The sequence below is a fragment of the Dipodomys ordii genome, unplaced genomic scaffold (assembly GCF_000151885.1).
Source record: "Dipodomys ordii isolate 6190 unplaced genomic scaffold, Dord_2.0 Scaffold6, whole genome shotgun sequence".
NCBI lineage: Eukaryota > Metazoa > Chordata > Mammalia > Rodentia > Heteromyidae > Dipodomys > Dipodomys ordii.
The window spans coordinates 18,482,540-18,502,386 of NW_012267222.1; the positions used below are offsets into that span (position 1 = coordinate 18,482,540).

Consider the following 19,847-nt stretch of genomic DNA (forward strand, 5'->3'; position numbering starts at 1 on the left):
AACTGAGGCGCGCTGGGGTGAGGGGGGCGGGGGGTCCAGGCTGCATGCCGGTCTCCTCAGGACCGGGGCCACCTCCTACCGGCTCCCCCCCTCCGCATCTCCCCAACACCCTGCACCCGTGTAATCGCAGCCCCCCTCCCGCTGCGCCTTGGGGGTCCCCACCTGTGCCCCCTCCATCCCGGGGCGAACACACACTTGGGATGTGACTCTACAGCCCAAATCGCCAACCAACTAGCCACAGCCCTGTGGTCCGTTCCCATTTTTCCAGTGGGAAGACTGAGGCCCAAGGCTGGGAATCATTGTGTCACCCCCCCACCCCCCAACCAAGAAGGGAATTAAGTCAGCTCCTGGCACCCCTTTCTTCCAGCCTCAAAGCTGCAAACCCCTGCTCTCTCCACCCACCCCTGCCAGAATTCCAAAGAGGCCTCTGGATATGATGCAATTAATTACACTTATCGGATGGCTAATTAAGATTATCCCTGTTGTTATTAAATATTCCCTGGGTTCCTCTGGGCGCACAGGGAAATTCACACCCCGCCTTAGGCGCTTCTACTCCTGGGTGGATTCTAAAGAGCTTTGCAGCTGGCAAAAGGCTCAGGTGTATCTAAATTGAAATCAGTCAGTCTGAGTCGCTTCATTCGGATACAACCAGCAAAAAGTTGTTCTAAAACTACTCCCAGCCTGGCACCAGTGGCTTGGCTCATGCCTGCAATCCTAGCTATGCTGGAGGCTGAAATGTGAGGATGGTGGTTCAAAGCCAGCAGTGAATTCTGGGAGACTCTTACTTCTAATTAATCACCAAAAAGCCTGAAGTGGAGCTATGGCTCAAGTGGTAGAGTCCTAGCCTTGAGTAAAAGACACTCAGGGACAGAGCCCAGGCTCTGAGTTCAAGTCCTAGGACTGGCGTGCACGTGCGTGCACACACACACACACACACACACACACAATATCTACTCCCTCCTTGTCAGGCCCCAGCTATCGAAGCTACCAGAGAAACAAGGAACAACAAGCCCCCAGCCCTGCTGGCCTGGCTCCCAGGCTAGAAGTTGACACCAATAAATAGACTTCTCCAGTGCGGGGAGAGCAGCGATGCAGGGCCTCCACTTTCTGAAATCATCTTATTCATTGACTTCTTGCCTTGTTTATTGTCTACACAAGAATATAAGCACCAGAGATCTTGTCCTAAGAGTTGTGCCAAGTCCCAGGCCTTGGGGACAGGAGCTGGCAGTAGGGAGGGAGTAAATACTTGTCAAGTGCTTCCTATGTGCCAGACACGGTGCCAGGCACAAAGGAACAACTAGGCTCCATCCCTTTCTAGGCAGAACTTCCACACCAGGACAAATATCCTGTGCCCATAAGAGGGAGAGAGGAAAGCTGAGAAAGCGGGAAAGATTTCCACCAGATTTCAGCCATACAGTGGGTTTGTGGGTGCTGTTCTGAGACAGACGATGAGTCTCCACCCTGCACTGCAGCCTTTCAGAGTCTGCGCCAGCCTCCTCCTGGGTCATCATATTCCCCTCTTGGTCCTGAACCCTCTGGAGTCTTGCAGCCTGGGATTGCCCACACCCTCCCTGGGTTGTACCAAGCCTTAGCCTCCCTTTCCAGAACTATCTTGTGGCCCACAGACCTGGGGAAGCCTCTCCATGTGGCCTCTGCTCTTATAGGCTCCATAACTTGTAGTGTTTGCTTGTTTGTTGTTTGCTAGTACAAAGGTTTGGATTCAGGACCTCTCATTTGCTCAGTTTACTTGCTCAGCTGGTTCTTTACCACTTGTGCCATGCCTCCAGTCTGACTTTTTGCTGCTTAATTGGAAATGGAATCTCTAGGTCTCTTCAGCCTGAGCTTCCTTCAGTTTTCCCATCTCAGCCTCCCAGATTATAGGCATGAACCACCAGCATCCACCTGCTCTACGTGTTTTTATAGCTGTGATCCAAGCTTGAGGTTGGGGGTCATATCCAGGCTCCCCAGTGTCCTCTAGAGGCCAGCTCAGAGTTAGAGGCACCAACATTACAGAATCATAATGGATTCTGAGCAGACTCCCTCAATCCCACATCTGTAGAACTCTCTGGGTTAGAGCAAGAAACCACCAGCTCATAAAACAGCCTGCAAAAGCATTCTCTTTTGCCCATAGTAGTTTTGTCCTTGTTCATTAGTCTCCAGTGTTTGATCGTTGTGAGCTTGCCCATAAAAAGCCTGATTGCTGGCTCTCTGGTACTGCTGGGCCTGCATTCCCCAGGCCTGGGGATGCCTCTGTGCTCCCCACTTGCTTCCACCCTCCTCCAATGGTTGAGAATTATGGCTTGGATTTTCCTTGCTCCCCTCTGCTCTCTGCTTTTGCAATAAAGAATCCCATCTCGGAGCTGGGAATGTGGCTTAGTGGTAGAGTGTTTGCCTAGCATGCATGAAGCCCTGGATTCAATTCCTCAGTGCCACTTAAACAGAAAAAGCCAGGGGCTGGGAAGGTGGCTCAGTGGAAGAGCGCTTGCCTTGCATGCTCAAGGCCCTGGGTTCGATTCCTCAGCACCACATAAGCAAAAAGAAAAAAGCCAAAAGTGGCGCTGTGGCTCAAGTGGTAGAGCACTAGCCTTGAGCTGAAGAGCTAAGGGACAGCGCCCAGGCCCAGAGTTCAGGCCCCACTACTGGACCCAAAAAAAAAAAAAAAACAGAAAAAGCCAGAACTGGCACTGTGTCTCAAGTGGTAGAATGCCAGGCACCAGTGGCTCATGCCTGCAATCCTAGCTACTCAGGAGGCTAAGGTCTGAGGATTGAGGTTCAAAGCCAGCCCGGGCAGGCCTTTGATCCCCATTTAACTATCAAAAAGCAAAAGCTCAGAACCCAGGTCCTGAGTTCAAGCCCAGAAGTAGCACACAGAACACACACACACACACACACACACCTGCCTCCATAGAAACAAATATCTGCTGAATTGAGTAGGCAGATGTGTTCATGGGTTCAATAGCCACAAAAGGAATGAAAGGGATGGAATTTCTGGGAACATATCCATGTTCCAGAATATTCGATGAACCAGAATTGCCTGCTGGCTGAACACTCTGGAGAAAGCAGGATTTATTGTGGAAGCATCACCAGGAGTGATGCAACCCCTGTGGATGGGAATCAGGAATGTGTTCTCAAACTGCAGTTCAGAATCAGCCAGGCCTCTCCATCACTGAGCTGGAAAGGGGCGGGAACAAGAGCAAGGCTGGGCTTTTTCACTGGCCAGAGATGGCTGAGTGACTTGTCCTGAGGTTGCTCCGGGAACCCAAGGCTCCTCCCACTTCTGCCTCCTCTGATCCCTGTCCATCAGACCAGCCCTATAGTAGAGCAAAAAAGGAAACTGGGCATCCATATGCAAAAAGGAAATGTGTGAGCTACATGTGGCAGGACACACCTGTAATCCCAGCACATTTAGAGGGAAGTTTGAGGCCAGCCTGATCAAGGATTATGGGTAGATAGTAGAGCAGACTTCCCAAGCCTAGAGATTACCCTTCTACAGGCTAAAGAGGCTGGGTCTCATTTTGATTGCTAGCTACAATGAGTCTATCTGAGCAAGATGAAACCCCCTTCTCCCCAGAATCCCCCTGCCCTGTCCAAGGAGGGCCAAGGGTTAGGGATTTTGAGGGTAATTGAAAGGCACTGAGCAGCCCTAGCCTCCCAGGTTCTTTGCAGCCCAGCATCTGCACTTACAGGCTTTGTGGGAAGCAAGTTGCTCGCTATGGCATGGGGTGGGGGGGAGGGAGGGAATGGTTTATTGTGGGCGTGGTCTGTGGTAGGCGTGGTCTGTGGTAGGGGTGGTCTGTGGTAGGCGTGGTCAGCGATGGACCTGCCCTGGGGACGGAGACCAGGAAACACACTGGCCTTTCCTGGAGCTCCTGCTGTTCACCCTCACCTGTTGTTCAACATCTCAATGACAAATTAAATAAGCACACGATTTGCTACTGCATTGTCAAACAATCATAACTACTATTTACAAGAAGCAACTTCCTGTAGCAGTGATTAAGTTCTGGGATCCATCGTTCTCTGAGGAAAGGAATTATAGACGGGGATGGAACAGAAGACCAGACGGAGCCCTGTGGAGCTGGACAAATCCACAGGAGCTCCTAGCTCCAGTCCACCAAGAGGGGGTCACAGCAGGGACATCCCAACAGTAATGAGCACCCCCGGTGGCCACATGGAGAGTTCTAAGTACCATTTTCCACCCAATGGAACCAGGGCTCCTTGGGGAAATGGCTGTTTTCTCTCAGGGAAGACCAACTTGAGCCTAAAACATCTTGTCCTGCCAGAAATTTCAGTCTGCTCAGAATCATGGGGACACAGCCGCCCACTCAGACAAGGCTCCCACTAGCAATTGGCCTCCAAGGGCAATTTGAGCATCAGAAGAAATCACGGCTGCACAGTTTGTGTTCCACTGGCTACAACAGGACACTGAGCGTTTACAGGGATGTAAGTAAATTAAAGGTAAGGAACCACTGCTGACATCATCTCAAAGGCTGTCTCCACAAGATGCAGATTCACCACAAACCGGGGGGCGGAAGGGGGGGCGCCATGGTACAGCCCGAAGTGGAGAAGGTGGGCCTGGGGTGTGGTCAGGAGGACTGGGAATGGCGTCACAGTCTCACTGAGTCCAAAGTGGGGTCACGTGACACTGAGCATCCCTCCACATATCAAGGCCACAAAGGTCAAGACAAAGCTGAGGATGTACACCTGTAATCTGCTCCTGCCTGCAATCCTAGCTACTCAGGAGGCTGAGATCTGAGGATCAAGGTTCAAAGCCAGCCAGGGCAGATAAATCTGAGAGACTCTTATCTCCAAATAACTAGCAAAAAGCCAGAAATGGAGGGGTGGTTCAAGTGGTAGAGCACTAGACTGGAGAGAAAAGGTTCAAGGACGACACCCAATCTCTTGAGTGCAAGCCCAAGCACTGGTACACCCACAAAGACAAGATGTTTCCATGTATTCCAGACAAGGTGTTCCAGACTCTAGCCTCGAGCCTCCTGTGGAAGCTTCAGCCTTCCTGTGTCTCCTCAAATGTGACAGAGAAAAGAGGAAAGGTCATAGCTTGGATAAAAGTGGGCCAGGACATCAGTAGTGGCTGCAAGAACCCTCATACCCTCTGCCCACCAGTCCAGCCCCCAGGGACCAGATGCAGGTGGAATGCACACAAACCAAGCCTGGCCTACAGCTGAAGACAGACATCTGCAAAGGCCTTGAGTTCAAGCCCTAGTACCAGCACACACACACACACACAGCCCCAAAGAGGCATCTGTGGTTCCTGGGGGATGAGCAGGCGAAGTGCTTATGTGTTTGCTGAGCCCAGAAGTTGGATTGCCCTGCCTGGGCCTGGGCCTGGAGCCAGGAAGGACGAGAGACAAGGTCTCTGCTTCCTGGCATCAGGTTACTGCCCAGACCCAGAGCTCAGAGGCCAGGCTCCCCTCCCCAGCATGAGAGCCACCGGTCAGCTGACCACAGACACAGCCCAGGGCCTGTTCTCAAAGTTGCCCAGTGATGGAGGGGAGGCGGCACTGGCTGCTAACACAGAGAAGCGAGAGTGGGAGCCTGGGGTCACAGTGAGTGTCCAGGCAGAGGACAGGGGCTGGACAGGTCTCTAGCAGGGAAAGGCCTGGGCTGAGGAAGATGAACCCACAGCCGTCAACCCAGTGAGGCTGGGAAGGGAGGTCTTCCCTTCCCCTCCCCCTCCTTGCCTGCTGGGGCTGGGGCAGGAGGTCCTGGCACAAACCCCAGAAACCTCCACGGTCCCTGGGTTTCACCGCCCAGGGCTCCCCGTTCCCAGATGAAAGACGCTTTCTAAGAGTCATGAAACCATCCTTGCCAGGCACAATGGGCCCTTCTGTGGCTGTGTCCTTCACACAGACTCCATTCCAGGCCCTGCCAGCGCTGGGGGCAGGAAGGCTATGCACTGGTGATTTGGATCATCCCCAGCGCTCATTAACGTCTTTGCTCTGCTCTGCAGCCCTCCATTGACAGAGGCCCACTGTGCAGCCCTGCCTACATCTTGCTCTAGGAATAAAGAAGCAGAGGCCCAGCAAGGTTGGGTGACTAGGCCAAGGACACAGCAAACACGCAGGGGTTGAAATCTAGAACCAAACTTCAGTCTCCGGTCCCTGTGGCCTCTGGATAAGGTGACCCTAGAGTGACCCTGTAGAATAGAGAGGCAAAGCTTCTGGAAATGGCAGCTTCTGTGACCTCAGGGCTGCCATCAGATGGGACCTGACCTATGAGCAGAATCACCGTGGGGTGGTCACTGAAGATGGGTGGTCCCACTTCCTTTGATAAAGCCAGAACACCCTACACTGGGCCTCACACTGGCCCTCACACAGTCCCCTCACCCACCAAGCCCCGAGGTCAGCCACCCTTGGACTAGGGGTGTGGCTCCAGTGGTAGAGCACTTGCCAAGTGTTAGGCCCCAAAGCCAATCTGCAGCATCACCAAACAGAAACAACAATAAAACATGCTGGTCTCCCACGGCCAAACTCTTCTGCTCTGTGCTCCCCATGCCCAACCCCACTTCTTGTAAAAACCCTACAGAACCTTCATTTCCAAGACCCCACCTCTGTACAAGGAAACAGAGCCCAGAGAAGGAGGGAGCCTGCCTCAAGCCACAGAGCAAATAAGCCCCCAAGATCCAGCTAGATCGCCATATGGGGTTCCGCTAGCACTCCATCAGCAGCCCCCGCCTCCCCCCAGCCCTGAACCGAAGCCCCAGGTGTCACACAGATGTTCAGGTACTGAAGATCACAGTCACTCTTTTTCTCTATGTGCATGCTGGTGGTAGGGCTTGAACTTGGGGTCTTAGACTCAGCTTTTTCACTCAAAGCTAGTGCTCTACTACTTGAGCCTTGTGGTCACTTCTGGCTTTTTGCTGGTCAGTTGGAGAAAAGAGTCTCATGGGCTTCCCTTTCCAGGCTGACTTAGAACCGTGATCCTCAGGTCTCAGCCTCCTAAGTAGCTGGGATTACAGGCGTGAGCTGGGGCTCCCTATGGTAGTCATTCTTCAATGGAAACTTCTACAACCGACGTCCTCACCAGCTCCACCCTACCGGCAGCCTCAGCATCAGTATTGTGGAGCTGGAGAGTGGGGTGCCTGGGTTGAACCTACTTCCTCCTACACCAGTGAGAGAACACAACCTCCAGTCCAGCCCTGTGTGCCCGAAACACTGCCCAGGTGTGTAGAGTGCTCAGAACCCTCCTAGACACTAGAAATACAGCTGTACACAAGCCTGCCATGTTCTCCAGACACCAGTGGTTCACACCTGTAATCCTAGCTACTCAAGAAGCTGAGATCTGAGGATCACGGTTTGAAGCTAGCTTAAACATCCAGAAACATAGATGTGGCTCAAATGGGAGAGCACCAGCCTTGAGCAAAGAAGGTAAGAGAGAGCATCTAGGCCCTGAATTCAAGCCCCAGTACTAGTATACACACACACACACACAAGACTGGACTGCCATGTCCCAGCCACATCTGTCCTGGAGGGACCTCCTGGCCCTCTGTCTGCTCCCACAGAGCTCTATCCACAGCCTTGCCCTGCACTACTGTCTCCTTTTGGCTTTCTGATGTCCTGCCCTGGGTCTGCACACATAGCAAGGAGCCAGGAGTAGTGGTGCATGCCTGTAAGTCCAACAATTGAGAACCAGAGGCAGGAAGATGAGTTTGAGGCCAGCAAGACTCTGATCAAAATACCAAAAACAAGAAGGAAAAATGGCCATCAGCAGGCCCCACCACACGATTCCTCAGGCCCTGAGACACCTCTTGTCTGGATCAGCAAACAGACATTAGCAGTGGTATAGGTCACTGCAGCCCTGAGACCCATGTGCCCGGCCACCAGCTGGCCGAGCAGCGCCCTGTGAGGATCGGCTCGCGGGCTGCTCCACCCTGAGAAGCTGGCTTGGGGCCTGCCCTGTGTCACCACCCCTGTTATCCATCTCCGTCACTGCCAAGGACAGGCCGCCACTCAGGGCAACTCATGATGCACTAGGGACTTAGAGTCAAGCCCAGTGTTGGGTGAGCTGCTGCTCCTCCTCTTCCTCTTCTCCCCCCTCCTTCTTGCTAACAAACACTGAGCATTTGCTAGAAGCCAGGCACCACACCAACCCTTTCCTGCACCATTATTGCATCCACTCACAGCAATCGCCAGAGGTAGGGACTATGGTCATCCTGTGCCTCAGGTGAAGAGACCACAGGGTAGGAGACGGACTTTAGTGCCTGCTTAGTTAGCAAAGACTCCACAGTGCTCTGAGGGCAGGATCCTGTCTGTTTTGCACAGTTGTGTCTCCAGGATATAGAAACTGGCACAGAGTAGCCACAGTAAACCATGGTGGATGGATGGATGGATGGATGGTTAGGTAGATGGATAGGAGTTGGGTGTGAATGGCTGGAAGATGGGAGGAGGGAGAGAGAGAGGGAAGAAAGAAGAAAGAGCCAAACACTGGTGGCTCACTCCTGTAATCCTAGCTACTCAGGAGGCTGAGATCTGAGGATCGAGGTTCCAAGCCAGCCCAGGCAGGAAAGTCTGTGGGACTCTTATCTCCAATAGAACACTTGCCTTTAGCTGAAGAGCTGAGGGACAGTGCCCAGGCTCAAAGTTCAAGCACCATGACTGACCAAAAAACAAAAAAAACAAAAGGAAGGAGGAAGGAAGAAGAAAGGAAGGAAGGAAAGAAAAAAGGAAGGGAGGGAAGGAGGGAAGGAGGGGAAGAGTGAGGGAAGAAGGGAGGGAGGGAAAGAGGAAAGGAGGGAGGGAGGAAAGGAGGGAGGAAGGAAGGTGGATTGGTAGTTAGAAGATGAGTGAATAGATAAATGAAAACTGGATGACAAATGATGGAGAAAGGGATGGGTGATAGAGGGATTGAAGATAGATGAGTGGAAGATGGGTGGAAGAGAGTAGATAGAAGGAAAGACGGTGGGTGAATGAATACCATTAAAAGACAAGAGAAGCCCCAGTGGACTGAAATCCCCCCCCACACACACAGAAGATGAGAAAGTACCCTGATGTCCCTACCCCTTACCAACAGCCACCTGTCCCATTAGAACGCGTCCTGCCGTCCTGCCGTGGCCCATCGTCCAGAAACGGCACAGAGTTGGGTGCCGGCACTGCAGCATGCCCAGGCCTTTCTAGAGACTTCCCACATAGCAGGCTCAGCGGCCTGCCTGGGAGAACCCGTCCCCATCCAGCTCAGTGGCCCAGGTCATGACCTTCCTCTGCAGTGCCTAAACAAAGAAAAGTGACTCACCACAGCTCCCCGCAGCTGAAGTCACAGAGCCGGGATTTGAACCCACGCCTGACCCACAAAGTCCATCCTCGTTTCCAGACAAGGCAGGAAGCGCCTGGGAGCCTCCTCCCCCGCAGACTGGCATCCTGGCTCTGCTCCTAAATTTGGCCACAGACTTAGAGCAGCTTATGAGGTGGTGACTCCATGCTGGCCAGTCCCTGGCCATCTGGAAGTCCAGTTCCCTCCTTCCTGGGCTTTGTAGCCATGCAGGGTGGGGCTGGCGGGATGCCAGAGGGCACCCAGAGGCCAACCAGAGCAAAACTCAGAGGCGGGGCTGCGAAGGTGGCTCAATGGCAGAGTAAGCACTCTAGCATGCATGAAGCCCTGGGTTCAATTCCTCAGTACCACATACACAGAAAGAGTTGGAAGTGGTGGTGTGGTTCAAGTGGCAGAGTGCTAGCTTTCAGCAAAAAGAAGCTTAGGGACAGTGCCCAGGCCCTAAGTTCAAGCCTCAGGACTGTCAAAACAAAGACAAAACAAAGCAAAAGAAAAAAATCTCAGAAGCGGGCTGGGAAGGTGGCTCAGTGGTAGAGCACTTGCCTTGCATGCCTGAGGCCCTGGGTTCAATTCCCTAGCACCACATAAGCAAAAAGAAAAAAAAGCCAGAAGTGGTGCTGTGGCTCAAGTGGTAGAGCGCTAGCCTTGAGCTGAAGAGCTGAGGGACAGCGCCCAGGCCCAGAGTTCAGGCCCCATGACTGGACCAAAAAAAAAAAAAATCTCAGAGGCTTTCAAAGCTGGAAGGAGCCTTAGGACCCATCCCATCCTTTCCCAGAGGGACAACGATTTGTACAAGGTCACAAAGGTCAAGAAGAGCAGGACTGGGAGCAGAGACCAACTCCTGGCCGGAAGCCCCCGTCCCTCCCCCACTGCGGCTTTACCCACAAATGTCGTGACAGTGGAAATTCCTTTTACCAGATGGATCACATGCTTATCAGATTTGACTCATTTGGGGGACAGACAAGGCATGATCTGGAAAGGGGGAACCTGGGGAGCACTCTGTGCCTCCCTCCCCCCCTCCGGTGAGGAGCTGCATGCCCCAGCACGTGGCCCAGCCTTACCGGTCTAGGCCGGGAGTGGGGACAGGAGCAGGGAGACAGGGATCAGTGTAGCACAAGCAGAGCTCCTTGTGTTTCTAGTCCCCTGGGAACAAGGGCTAGCCTGTTCCTGAGAGAAGGAAGGATGGGGGAGGGGGATCCCCCAATCAGTGGAAGGACACAGGGAGGCGTCTGGGCAGGGAGCCCAGGACTCACGCCTGTTGGCCGTTGGCGGTGCCAAGACACCTGCCTCAGACCCACCTGTTCCCGAGTCTGGTGTCCCAGAATTCCAGGCTGCAGGCCGTGGGCTCCCTGAGGAGACTCCATGGTACTGGAGGCCTTGCTTCTGGGGGCACACGGACCAGTGCGAACACCCCCATTCCCACATTCTGGCCCCGTGACCTTGGCTGAGTTCAGTCTCTGCCTCCCCTGCACTGGACGGCCTGTGTTCCCGCATCCCACGGTGGCTGGGCAGGCAGGTACATCCGGGATCAGAGGCCTGGGGAAACAGCTCCCTGCACACAGTGGCACGCGACCACATCCGCGGCCCCCAGCTCCTGCCCCACACAGGGGACAGGGAGAGGCCCCAGGGGCCCAAGCAGCCAGCCCAGGTGCTAGGTGGAGAGGCAGAAACAAGATCAGAACTCTGCTGCTCCTCTGTCACCACAGCCTGGACGAGCCCAGAGGTGCCACGACACTTAGAAATTAAACCGAGGCACACATCATAGCTCACGCCTGTAATCCCAGCCACGCAGGAGGCTGAGATGAGAGTATTGAAGTTCAAAGCCAGCCCGGGGTGAACAGAAGTAGAACTGTGGCTCAAGGGGTAGAGCAAAACAAAACAAAACTAAGGGACACCACTCAGGCCCTGAGTTCAAGGCCTAGTGCTGGCATAAATAAGTAAATAATATATAAAAAACTGGGACCTTGTCTTAGTTGTGAACATGACCTTTAGTGGGTGACCTTGGGTGGGGAAGCTTCCAGCCAGCTGTGTGACCCTGGGTAAGAGCCTTAGCCTCTCTGGGCTAAGGGGGTTGTCAGAAAGACTGTGCCAGGCCCCACGCATGGCATGTGGCAGTACGAGGAAATGGAAACAGGGCCTCAGTAGCAGGGCTGGCCGAGCATCTCAGAGTGCTGCTGTCGTGAGTTACGGTGACTTTGGCTGGAGAGGGGACAGCGGCTCACCCCAGCCCCCACGGAGGAGACTCACCGGCCGAATCCTGCTCAGAGGAACTCAACCCACCGGTGCCACCCCCACCCCCACCCCAGCCTAGCTGCAGGGCCTCAGGCAGGCCACCCAGCCTCTCAGAGCCTCAGCCGTAGATGTTACCATGTGCATGGCCGGCCTGCTTGTCAAACTGTGATGTAGGCCCTGCCTGGGCCCCGCCCCCATTCCCCCATCCCCCCCCCACCAAGGGTGTGCTCTCCACAGATGGGTTGGGCCAGGTGGGGGTCACCACACATCAGAAGCCACTCTGAAGGCAATAACCAGCCCAGGCCCCTCCTGTCCCTGGGCCATGCCCCCCACACACACACTTCCCTGCCTCCTCTGCCCAGGGGACTCTTGAAACCCCCACAGTGTGTGTGAGACCCCAGGCTGCCTGTCCTCCACGCTCCCTCAACCCTCAGCGGGGCCCTCCAGCCCAGCCCCGGCCACCCAGAGGCCATTGGGATCCTACATGCAGGTCTGCCTGGGTCCAAATCCCAGCTCCACTCTCCACCTTTTTTCTTTTTTGACCAGTCCTGAGGACTAAACTCAGGGCCTGGGCACTGTCTCTGAGCTTCTTTTGCTCAAGGCTAGCGCTCTACCACTTGAGCCACGGTGTCACTTTTCCTATTTACGTGGCATTGAAGAATTGAACCCAGGGCTCATGCATGTTAATGAGCAAACACTCTACCGCTAAGCCACCTTCCCAGCCACTCGCTCCACCTTACTCAGGGCCTGAATGCTGTCCCTGAGCTTTTTTGGGTTTTTTTTGGCTCAAGGCTAGTGGTTTGGTTTTTTTGGTTTTTTTTTTTTTTTGGTTAATTGGAGATAAGAATCTCACACACTTTCCTTTCCCAGCTGGCTTTGAATCACAGTTCTCAGTCCACTTTCTCAAACTGTGAAATCCTTGTTTTGTTTTGTTTTTCCTTCTCTCAAACCCAGTGAAACCCTACTACTTTCAGATTGGTCAACTCCTCAAACTAATTGTTGTTTTGTCTTTTTTAAGCTGTGAAATCTTGAGTGTTACTCAACCTCTCTGTGCCTGTTTTCTCTGCTACAAAATAAGAATAATCAAACTAATTTACCTCACAGAGGTGTGGGGAAGGGGGAAGGATTAAATGAGTTCATCCATGTGCTGTGCTCTCTTAGCAAAAAAAATCACTTAACATAAGAGCCCAGGAAGTACTAAATCATCACCCACTAAGCATTGGTCACAAAAATGAAAATCACTGCCTCCAAAGGCAACTAGCTGGCCATCAACAGAGGAACAAAGGCTAAACAACTGCCAGTCAAGATTCACACCCAGGACCTGAGTCACCTTCAAAATGCCATTGAATGCTGAATGCTAGAAATCCTAGCTACTCTGGAAGCTGAGACATGAGAATCACAGTTCAAAGCTAGTCCGGACAGGGAAGTCTGTGAGACTCTTATAAACTGCCAAAAAGCCAGAAGTATGGCTCAAGTGGAAGAGCACCAGGCTTGAGAGGAAAAAGCCAAGCAAGAGCATGAGGACCTGAGTTCAAGTCTGATACACACACACACACACACACACACACACACACACACACACACACACACACACACACACATGCCATCCAATTATGAGCCCCTAAGACACTGCCTGGGACATTACTAAGGTTGCATTCTTCCTTCCTGAGGCAAAGCCAAACTGCAGAAGCAGAAGAGCGAAGGGGCATGGGGCAGGGAGCAGTGTCCTGGCCCTTGGTTTCCAGCCCACCCATTCTGCCATCAATTCACCCAGTGACCTTGAGAGATTCCCAATCTCCAGAGCCTCATTTTTCCCAGCTGTAGAATGCTCCTGGCTATATCAAACTGTGTCCCCCGCAAACTCTGTGACCCTAAGACAGAAGTAGGTGATTCCCTACCACTTCTGTACCCTTCCAGGCCCCTTGGCCTCCCTCTGCCCACGCTGCCCTGACCCGCCCCACTAGCCTACCCAGGGGGTCAGGGTTATGGCCACGCACGGGAGGGAGCAGGGTGCCCCCTTCCCCTGAGCCTGGACCCCAAGGGTGTGGCTACCACAAAGACCCCGCCATCACCACCATTAATGTCCAAAAGACCGCCCTGCAACCCAGGTGGGACAGAGAGAGTTTAAAACAAGCAACCATAAAACACCTGACCTGGATTCTGGCTTTGGTTTGCAGGCTGATGGCAGTCCTCAGGGAAGGGGAGGTGGGGCGCAGGTGTGGGGGACCGGGCCCCACTGGTGGCAGGAAAGGGTCCCCAGAAGCACAGCAGCCAGCAGAGACGGGCAGGAGCCCAGGGCTGGATATTCTGGCTACCTGCCGGACTGGGCCAGGTGTACAGAGACTCTGGTTTGTGAGTCACTCACTGGCCAGACCTGCCTAGCAGGCAGAGGGCGGGAGGCTGAAGATGGGAGGGGCCCTCGCTGCCATGCCAGGGCCCAGACGGAGTCAGGCCCAGGAGGGCCCGGCTGGGCTTGGCCATCCATCAGAAAGCTGGCCAGGATGGAAGGGAAAAGCATGAATGAAGGTGGGATTCTAAAGGGGGTGCTGAGCAGCAGAGATACCCACCACCCTGCCCACTGACCAGGCTGGGGTGCAGGACACAAGCACAGGAGACTGGGAGTCCATTGTATGCCAGAAGCTTTTAACTGGAGAAGGCCAGGAGTCTGGGCCTGCATTGCACTTGCAAAGATCCAAATGTTAAGTCGGTTGCTGGTAGCTCACGCCTGTAATCCTAGCTAATCAGAAAGCTGAGAACTGATGATCGTGGCTCAAAACCAATCAAGGCAGGAAAGTCCACAAGACCCTAATCTCCAATTAACAGCAAAAAAAAGTCAGAAGTGGAGTTGTGGCTCAGGTGGTAGAACACCAACCTTGAGCAAAAAGGCGAAGGAAGTTTAGCCCTTAGCCTGAGTTAGGCCCTGAGTTCAACCCCAGTACAGGCACCCCCCAAAAAGTAAAATGTAAATCCTTGTCCTTCCCTGGGTAGCTGTGTGCTTTTGTGAAAGTGATCTGGAGTCTCTGAGCCTCAGTTACCAGCTTGTTAAGCTACAGTGATAATGATAGTATTTACCTGACAAGAGAATGAAATGCGGCCATGGAAGGAAAGGAGTAGGGACTAGGGTGGGCAGGGTCTTTGCTGGGATCACAGGACTCCTCTCAGGGATCGCAAGGCTGTAGCCTCAGCAGCTAATCCGGCCTGAATTCTTGTCAGGTTGGGGTTAGTCACTCCAGATTTTAGCTAACATCTACACGATTAAGAGTATAGCAACCAGCCAGGCACCAGTGGCTCATGCCTGTAATCCCAGATACTCAGGAAGCTGAGATCTGAAGATCATGGTTCAAAGCCAGCCTGGACAGGAAAGTCTATGAGACTTTTATCTCTAATGAAACACCAAAAAGCTGGAAGCAGAGCTATGACTAAGTGGTACAGGGTCAGCCTTGAGTGAAAAAGCTAAAGGATAGTACCCACCCAGGCCCTGAGTTTAAGTATCAGCACACACACACACACACACACACACACACACACACACACACACACACACACACACACGGTTGCTATAATACCTAGGTATGGATTACACCTGTAATCCCAGCATTCAGGTGGCTGAGATGGGAGGATCACAAGTTGGAGGCCAGCTTGGGCTATGCAGTAAGCTTCTCAAGAAGATGACTACAATAGTAAACTGTATGTATATTCTGCTATAACTCTAGAACAGAGAGGGATAGGCAGGCAGGCTGGGCCAGCCCTGTCCAGCTCCTGGGTCTGCTCCTCCTGAGGGTGGGTGTGCCCTTGGGCCCCCAGGACACATGGAAGCCTGTGAAAGTGCATCTCCGGGGCTCTGCCGAGTCAGCAAGCACCCTGTCCCTTACAGTGGGAAAAATCCGCGGTGATCCTTGGACCCATATCTTAATAATTCAGTCTCTCTTCTCAATATCAGAATCATCTGCACGTCATATTCAGTCTGTGTAAGGTAGATCCTTGGCCCTCAGTGGCAGGAAATGTTTTTCTGTTCTGTGGTGGGGAGGGGTTAACCAAGACTTGAACTTGTGTTCTAGTTCAACTTTTTTTTTTTTTTTTGGTCAGTCCAGGGGCTTAAACTCTTGGCCTGGGTGCTGTCCTTGAGCTCTTTTGCTCAATGCTAGTGCTCTACCAGTTTGAGCCACAGTGTCATTTCTGGTTTTCTAGTGGTTGATTGGAGCTAAGAGTCTCTCTCACAGACTTTCCTGCCTGGGCTGCTTTGGACCATGATCCTCAGATCTCAGCCTCCTGAGTAGTTAGGATGACAGGTGTGAGCCACCAGTGCCCAGCTTCACTCAGTTTTTTCAATCAGGGCTAGTGCTCTACCTCTTGAGCCATGCCTCCAGTTCCTCATCTCTGTCTTTTATTTTCATTTCTCCTTGTCAGTCTATCCCAGTTCAGGCCCAGCAGTCTTGGGGCCGGGAGATCCCTCACTAATGCCAAACCCTACCCCCACCCCAGAGCATGCATGAGCTCAGGCTCTGAGGATACTTCCCAACGTTCCTGTGGGTCAGGTGTGCCGCTGGGGACACAATGCCCCTGCAAGGGGCCCAGGGAGGGATGAGAGCCCCTCACGTGGGTGAGCATTCACATGGCAAGAACGAAACAGAGAGAGGTTTATGGACCCTGCCTGCTCAGTCTTGAAGCCTGGCCAAGTCAGCAGGGGAGGGCCAGCCGACACCCCAAGTTCCTGAAAGAGTAAGATTGCCTTCACAGCCACCGACACAGCCCAGCCCTCCCCACACATGAAGACCATCCGCCCCAACAGCCTGGGAGACAGACTGGACAGCCATTTGGAAGACAGCAAAACTGAGGCTCAGAGAGATTAAGTAACTTGCGAAAAGTCACAGAGCTGGTTTGGGACTCTAGCTCCCTGAGTCTCATGGAAAGAACAGGATTAAGGCTGCCAATCAACGGGGCACCCGTGGTTCACACCTGTAATCCTAGCTACTCAGGAGGCTGAGAGCTGAGAATGTGGCTCAAAGACAGGAAGGGAAGTCTGTGAGCGCCTTATTTCCAGTCAACCAACAAAAGCCAGAAGTGGAGCTATGGCTCAAGTGGTAGAGCATCAACCTTGAGTGGAAAGACTAAGGGAAAGCACCCAGACTCTGAGTTCAAGCCTCAGTACTGGCACACACACATACACACACACACACACACACAGTTGCCATGGTATGGGGCAGGGAATCCCGATTCTCATTCTCAGCCAGGGGTCTTCCAACTGGCCCTCAACCTCCTCAGCCACCTGCTCTCAGCCTTGATCATGCACAGAGCCCCAGCTGTGAGCATGCTGGGCAAGTTGAGTGCCACATGGGTGTAGTGGGGACCCCACCCCCACCCCATCATCTCTGCCAGCTTTGGCAAATACAGGATGAGGCCAGAGGCCTTTTTCCGGGCAGCCTGCCAGTGTGTCTCGGTGACAGATGCTTGGGTCCCATTTGCCACGGGACAGGCAGCAGGGCTGGGCCAGTCACCTCCTCCTGCTCCCCTGGGGACAGCCTCCATGTCAGCTCTCTGTCTCTCTCCAGCCATGCAGTGTGACAATGTGTCAGGGGCCTACAACAAGGTCTGTAATTACCATGTCCCCCACCCCCAGCCCAAGATGCATCAAACAAACCCAAGTTTGAATCCAGCTTCATTGCTTGCCATGTAACCCCGGACAAGCCATTTGACCCCTTGGCCTCCATATACTCATCTATAAAATGGGACCAAAGACTCTGACCTGAGAAGACTCTTATAAAAGCTTCTGTCAATGGACTCATTCACATAAAAGCACTGGGGACGCAGCCTCCTCCCGCCATTCACTCTAGGAGGATCACGGGGGTGGAGCCGGTTCGTCTCTTTCTTCTCTTGTCCCAGAAAAACCTGCAGGCATCAGGTTGAAGACTCACTTTTTATCATTTAACAACTTCTAATAAGCAAATTAGTGTGTTCCCTACAAAGCATTTGTTGCAATTTGTAATTATGTAGCCTATCTGGGCATTTGCTTAGATTGTATCTGTGCACCCTGAACTCCATGAAAGTATCTGCTGGCTTGACACTGAGTCTCCACTGCTAAACCCAGAGACAGCTGATAAACACTGAACACATGAATGTGAGTAGCTGATCTAAGAAAGTAAACCTGAATGGATGCAAAATGCAAGGTCAGAGAAACCCATGTACATTCCTAAGGAAGGCTAATAGCAAATGGTTCTTCTTGATTGTTTGTTTGTTTAGGGGCTATTACTGGGCTTAAAATCCTCGCGCTGCGGGAGCTGGAAGCTCACACCTGTAATCCTAGCTACTCAGGAGGTTGAGATCTGAGGATCGTGGTTCAAAGCCAGCCTGGGCAGGAAAGTCTGTGAAACTCTTATCTCCAATAAACCACTAGAAAACTGGAACTGGCGCTGTGGCTCAAGTGGTAGAGCACTCACCTTGAACTGAAGAGCTGAGGCCCAGAGTTCAAATCCCACAACAACAAGAAGAAAATCCTCCTGCTCTTGCTTAGCTTTTTCCTCTCAAGTGAAAAAGCTATCACTTGAGCCATACCTCCACTCCCAACATTGTTGCTGGTTAGTTGGTGATGAGAGTCTCATGGACTTTTCTGCTCAGACTGACTTGGAACCATGATCCTCAGATCTCAGCCTCCTGAATAGCCAGGATTACAGGTGTGAGCCACCAGCACCTGATTGGCAAGTTTCTTATCTGTTATTTAAACCTTCTGCTAAGCTAAGCCCATTGATCAAACATGTGCAGAAGAAACTGGGCGTGGTGGCAGAGGTGGCCAGTGTACATCTACCATCCCAACCCTGAGGATCGTGAGTTCCAGGCCAGCCTGCACTACATAGTGAGATCCACCCACCCCCATCTCACAAACACCAAAAACAGAAATAAAAAGTGTAGAAGTCCCCCGAGGATAGAGGGCTCAGTGCTCTCTCTCCTGCCTAGCATATGTGAAGCCTTGGGTTTGAGCTCAGCACCAGAAAAACAAAAACAAATCAACAAAAACAACAACACAAAATAAAAAATACATGTGCAGGCAAGATCAAACTCTCTGCATGTGTCTACCGGACCATGCTGGGCTGAGGGTCAGGGGTCATGGGACAGAGGTGGGGGCGGTGGGGGAGAGAAGCCAGGAACAAACCTCCCAGGACATCAGTATGGGGAAGGAGAATGGGACAACTTCCACTTCCCCTGTGCCCACCCCACCACTGACCCCCGCCTCCAGAACTCACCCCACATATTTATGACAGATTTTTTTTTAATTTGCCTCCCTTTTTCAGTGAGGCAAATGAGGCTCAGAGAGATGCAAGCGTGTTGCTGGTGAGCACACAGAGAGAGGAAAAGGACAGATTGGATTGGGAGCTTCTGTTCATTTTGGATGGAGGGGGTAGGTTGTGGGGGGGGGGAAGAGGCATCTACCCATCAACGCTCTAACCCTGCCTGGGCGGGTCTCAGCAGCCACATCTGGGTGATGGTGAGCCTCAGAACCAGGAAGTGGGGGGGCTGATGACAGGGCAATCTGGGGTGTCTCTAACTTCCTAGAACTGGAAAGGAAGACCTGAGCTCAGACCCACGAACCTGCCTCCTTGGGCTCCGGCGCACTGCTAGCGAAGCAGAGCATCGAGAAGCCGCGGCTGGCCACCTACTGGCTGCAGGGTGCTTTCCTAAGTCTCTCATGGAGTGCTGCCCACATACCCACTTCCCAGGCCCGAGGGGGAGACACTGTGCCCAGCCTCAGACTTGTCTGCCCCCAAGGGAAGCCTAGGGGACGGCTGCAGACCCAGGAAGGGTGTCAGGGCTAGCGGGGAAACCGGAAGCACAGGAAGCCCTCACTCTGCATGAAGGACAACCTGTCCACCTGCAAAGCCTGCCCAGGCACCTCCCTGTCTGCTCCAGGCCCCTGTGGGGAACCACTGGGGAGACACAGGAAGAGCCATCCACAGTGGTGGTGTTTGCGGGGAGGGGTCGGCACAGCACAGGCACAGCTGGAGCTCCTCAAGGCAGTACAGGGCCACCTGTGTCCAGGCATTCAGCTCCCCTTGGCTACAGCTGGAGGGTGTCCGACGCCCCCTGTTGGTCACCAGGAGCATGGCACCTGGTCAGTTCCTTGTCTCTGAATCGAGAGCAGGACCTAGCGTCCAGCCACTGCTAGAAGGAATATGTAACATCTCACAAGTAAAGGGCTGGTGTCAGCCGGGCGCCGGTGGCTCACACCTATAACCCTAGCCACTCAGGAGGCTGAGATCTAGAGGGTCACAATTTGAAGCCAGCCTGGATAGGATAAGTCTATGAAACTCTCATCTCTAATTAACCACCATAAAAGCCAGAAG

The 19,847-nt window shown here is 53.0% G+C and overlaps 1 protein-coding gene across 2 annotated transcripts in view; it reads right to left on the bottom strand.

Annotated features, from left to right (window-relative positions):
• Arhgef10l (Rho guanine nucleotide exchange factor (GEF) 10-like) overlaps nucleotides 1–13,809 on the bottom strand; it is a 120,966-nt gene extending 107,157 nt beyond the window's left edge. For both annotated transcript variants that reach the window (XM_013035162.1, XM_013035155.1), the window contains exon 1: nucleotides 13,668–13,809. The gene's annotated coding sequence lies outside the window, so the exon portion shown is untranslated. The remainder of the gene's footprint in view (nucleotides 1–13,667) is intronic.
• Nucleotides 13,810–19,847: the final 6,038 nt, after the last annotated feature.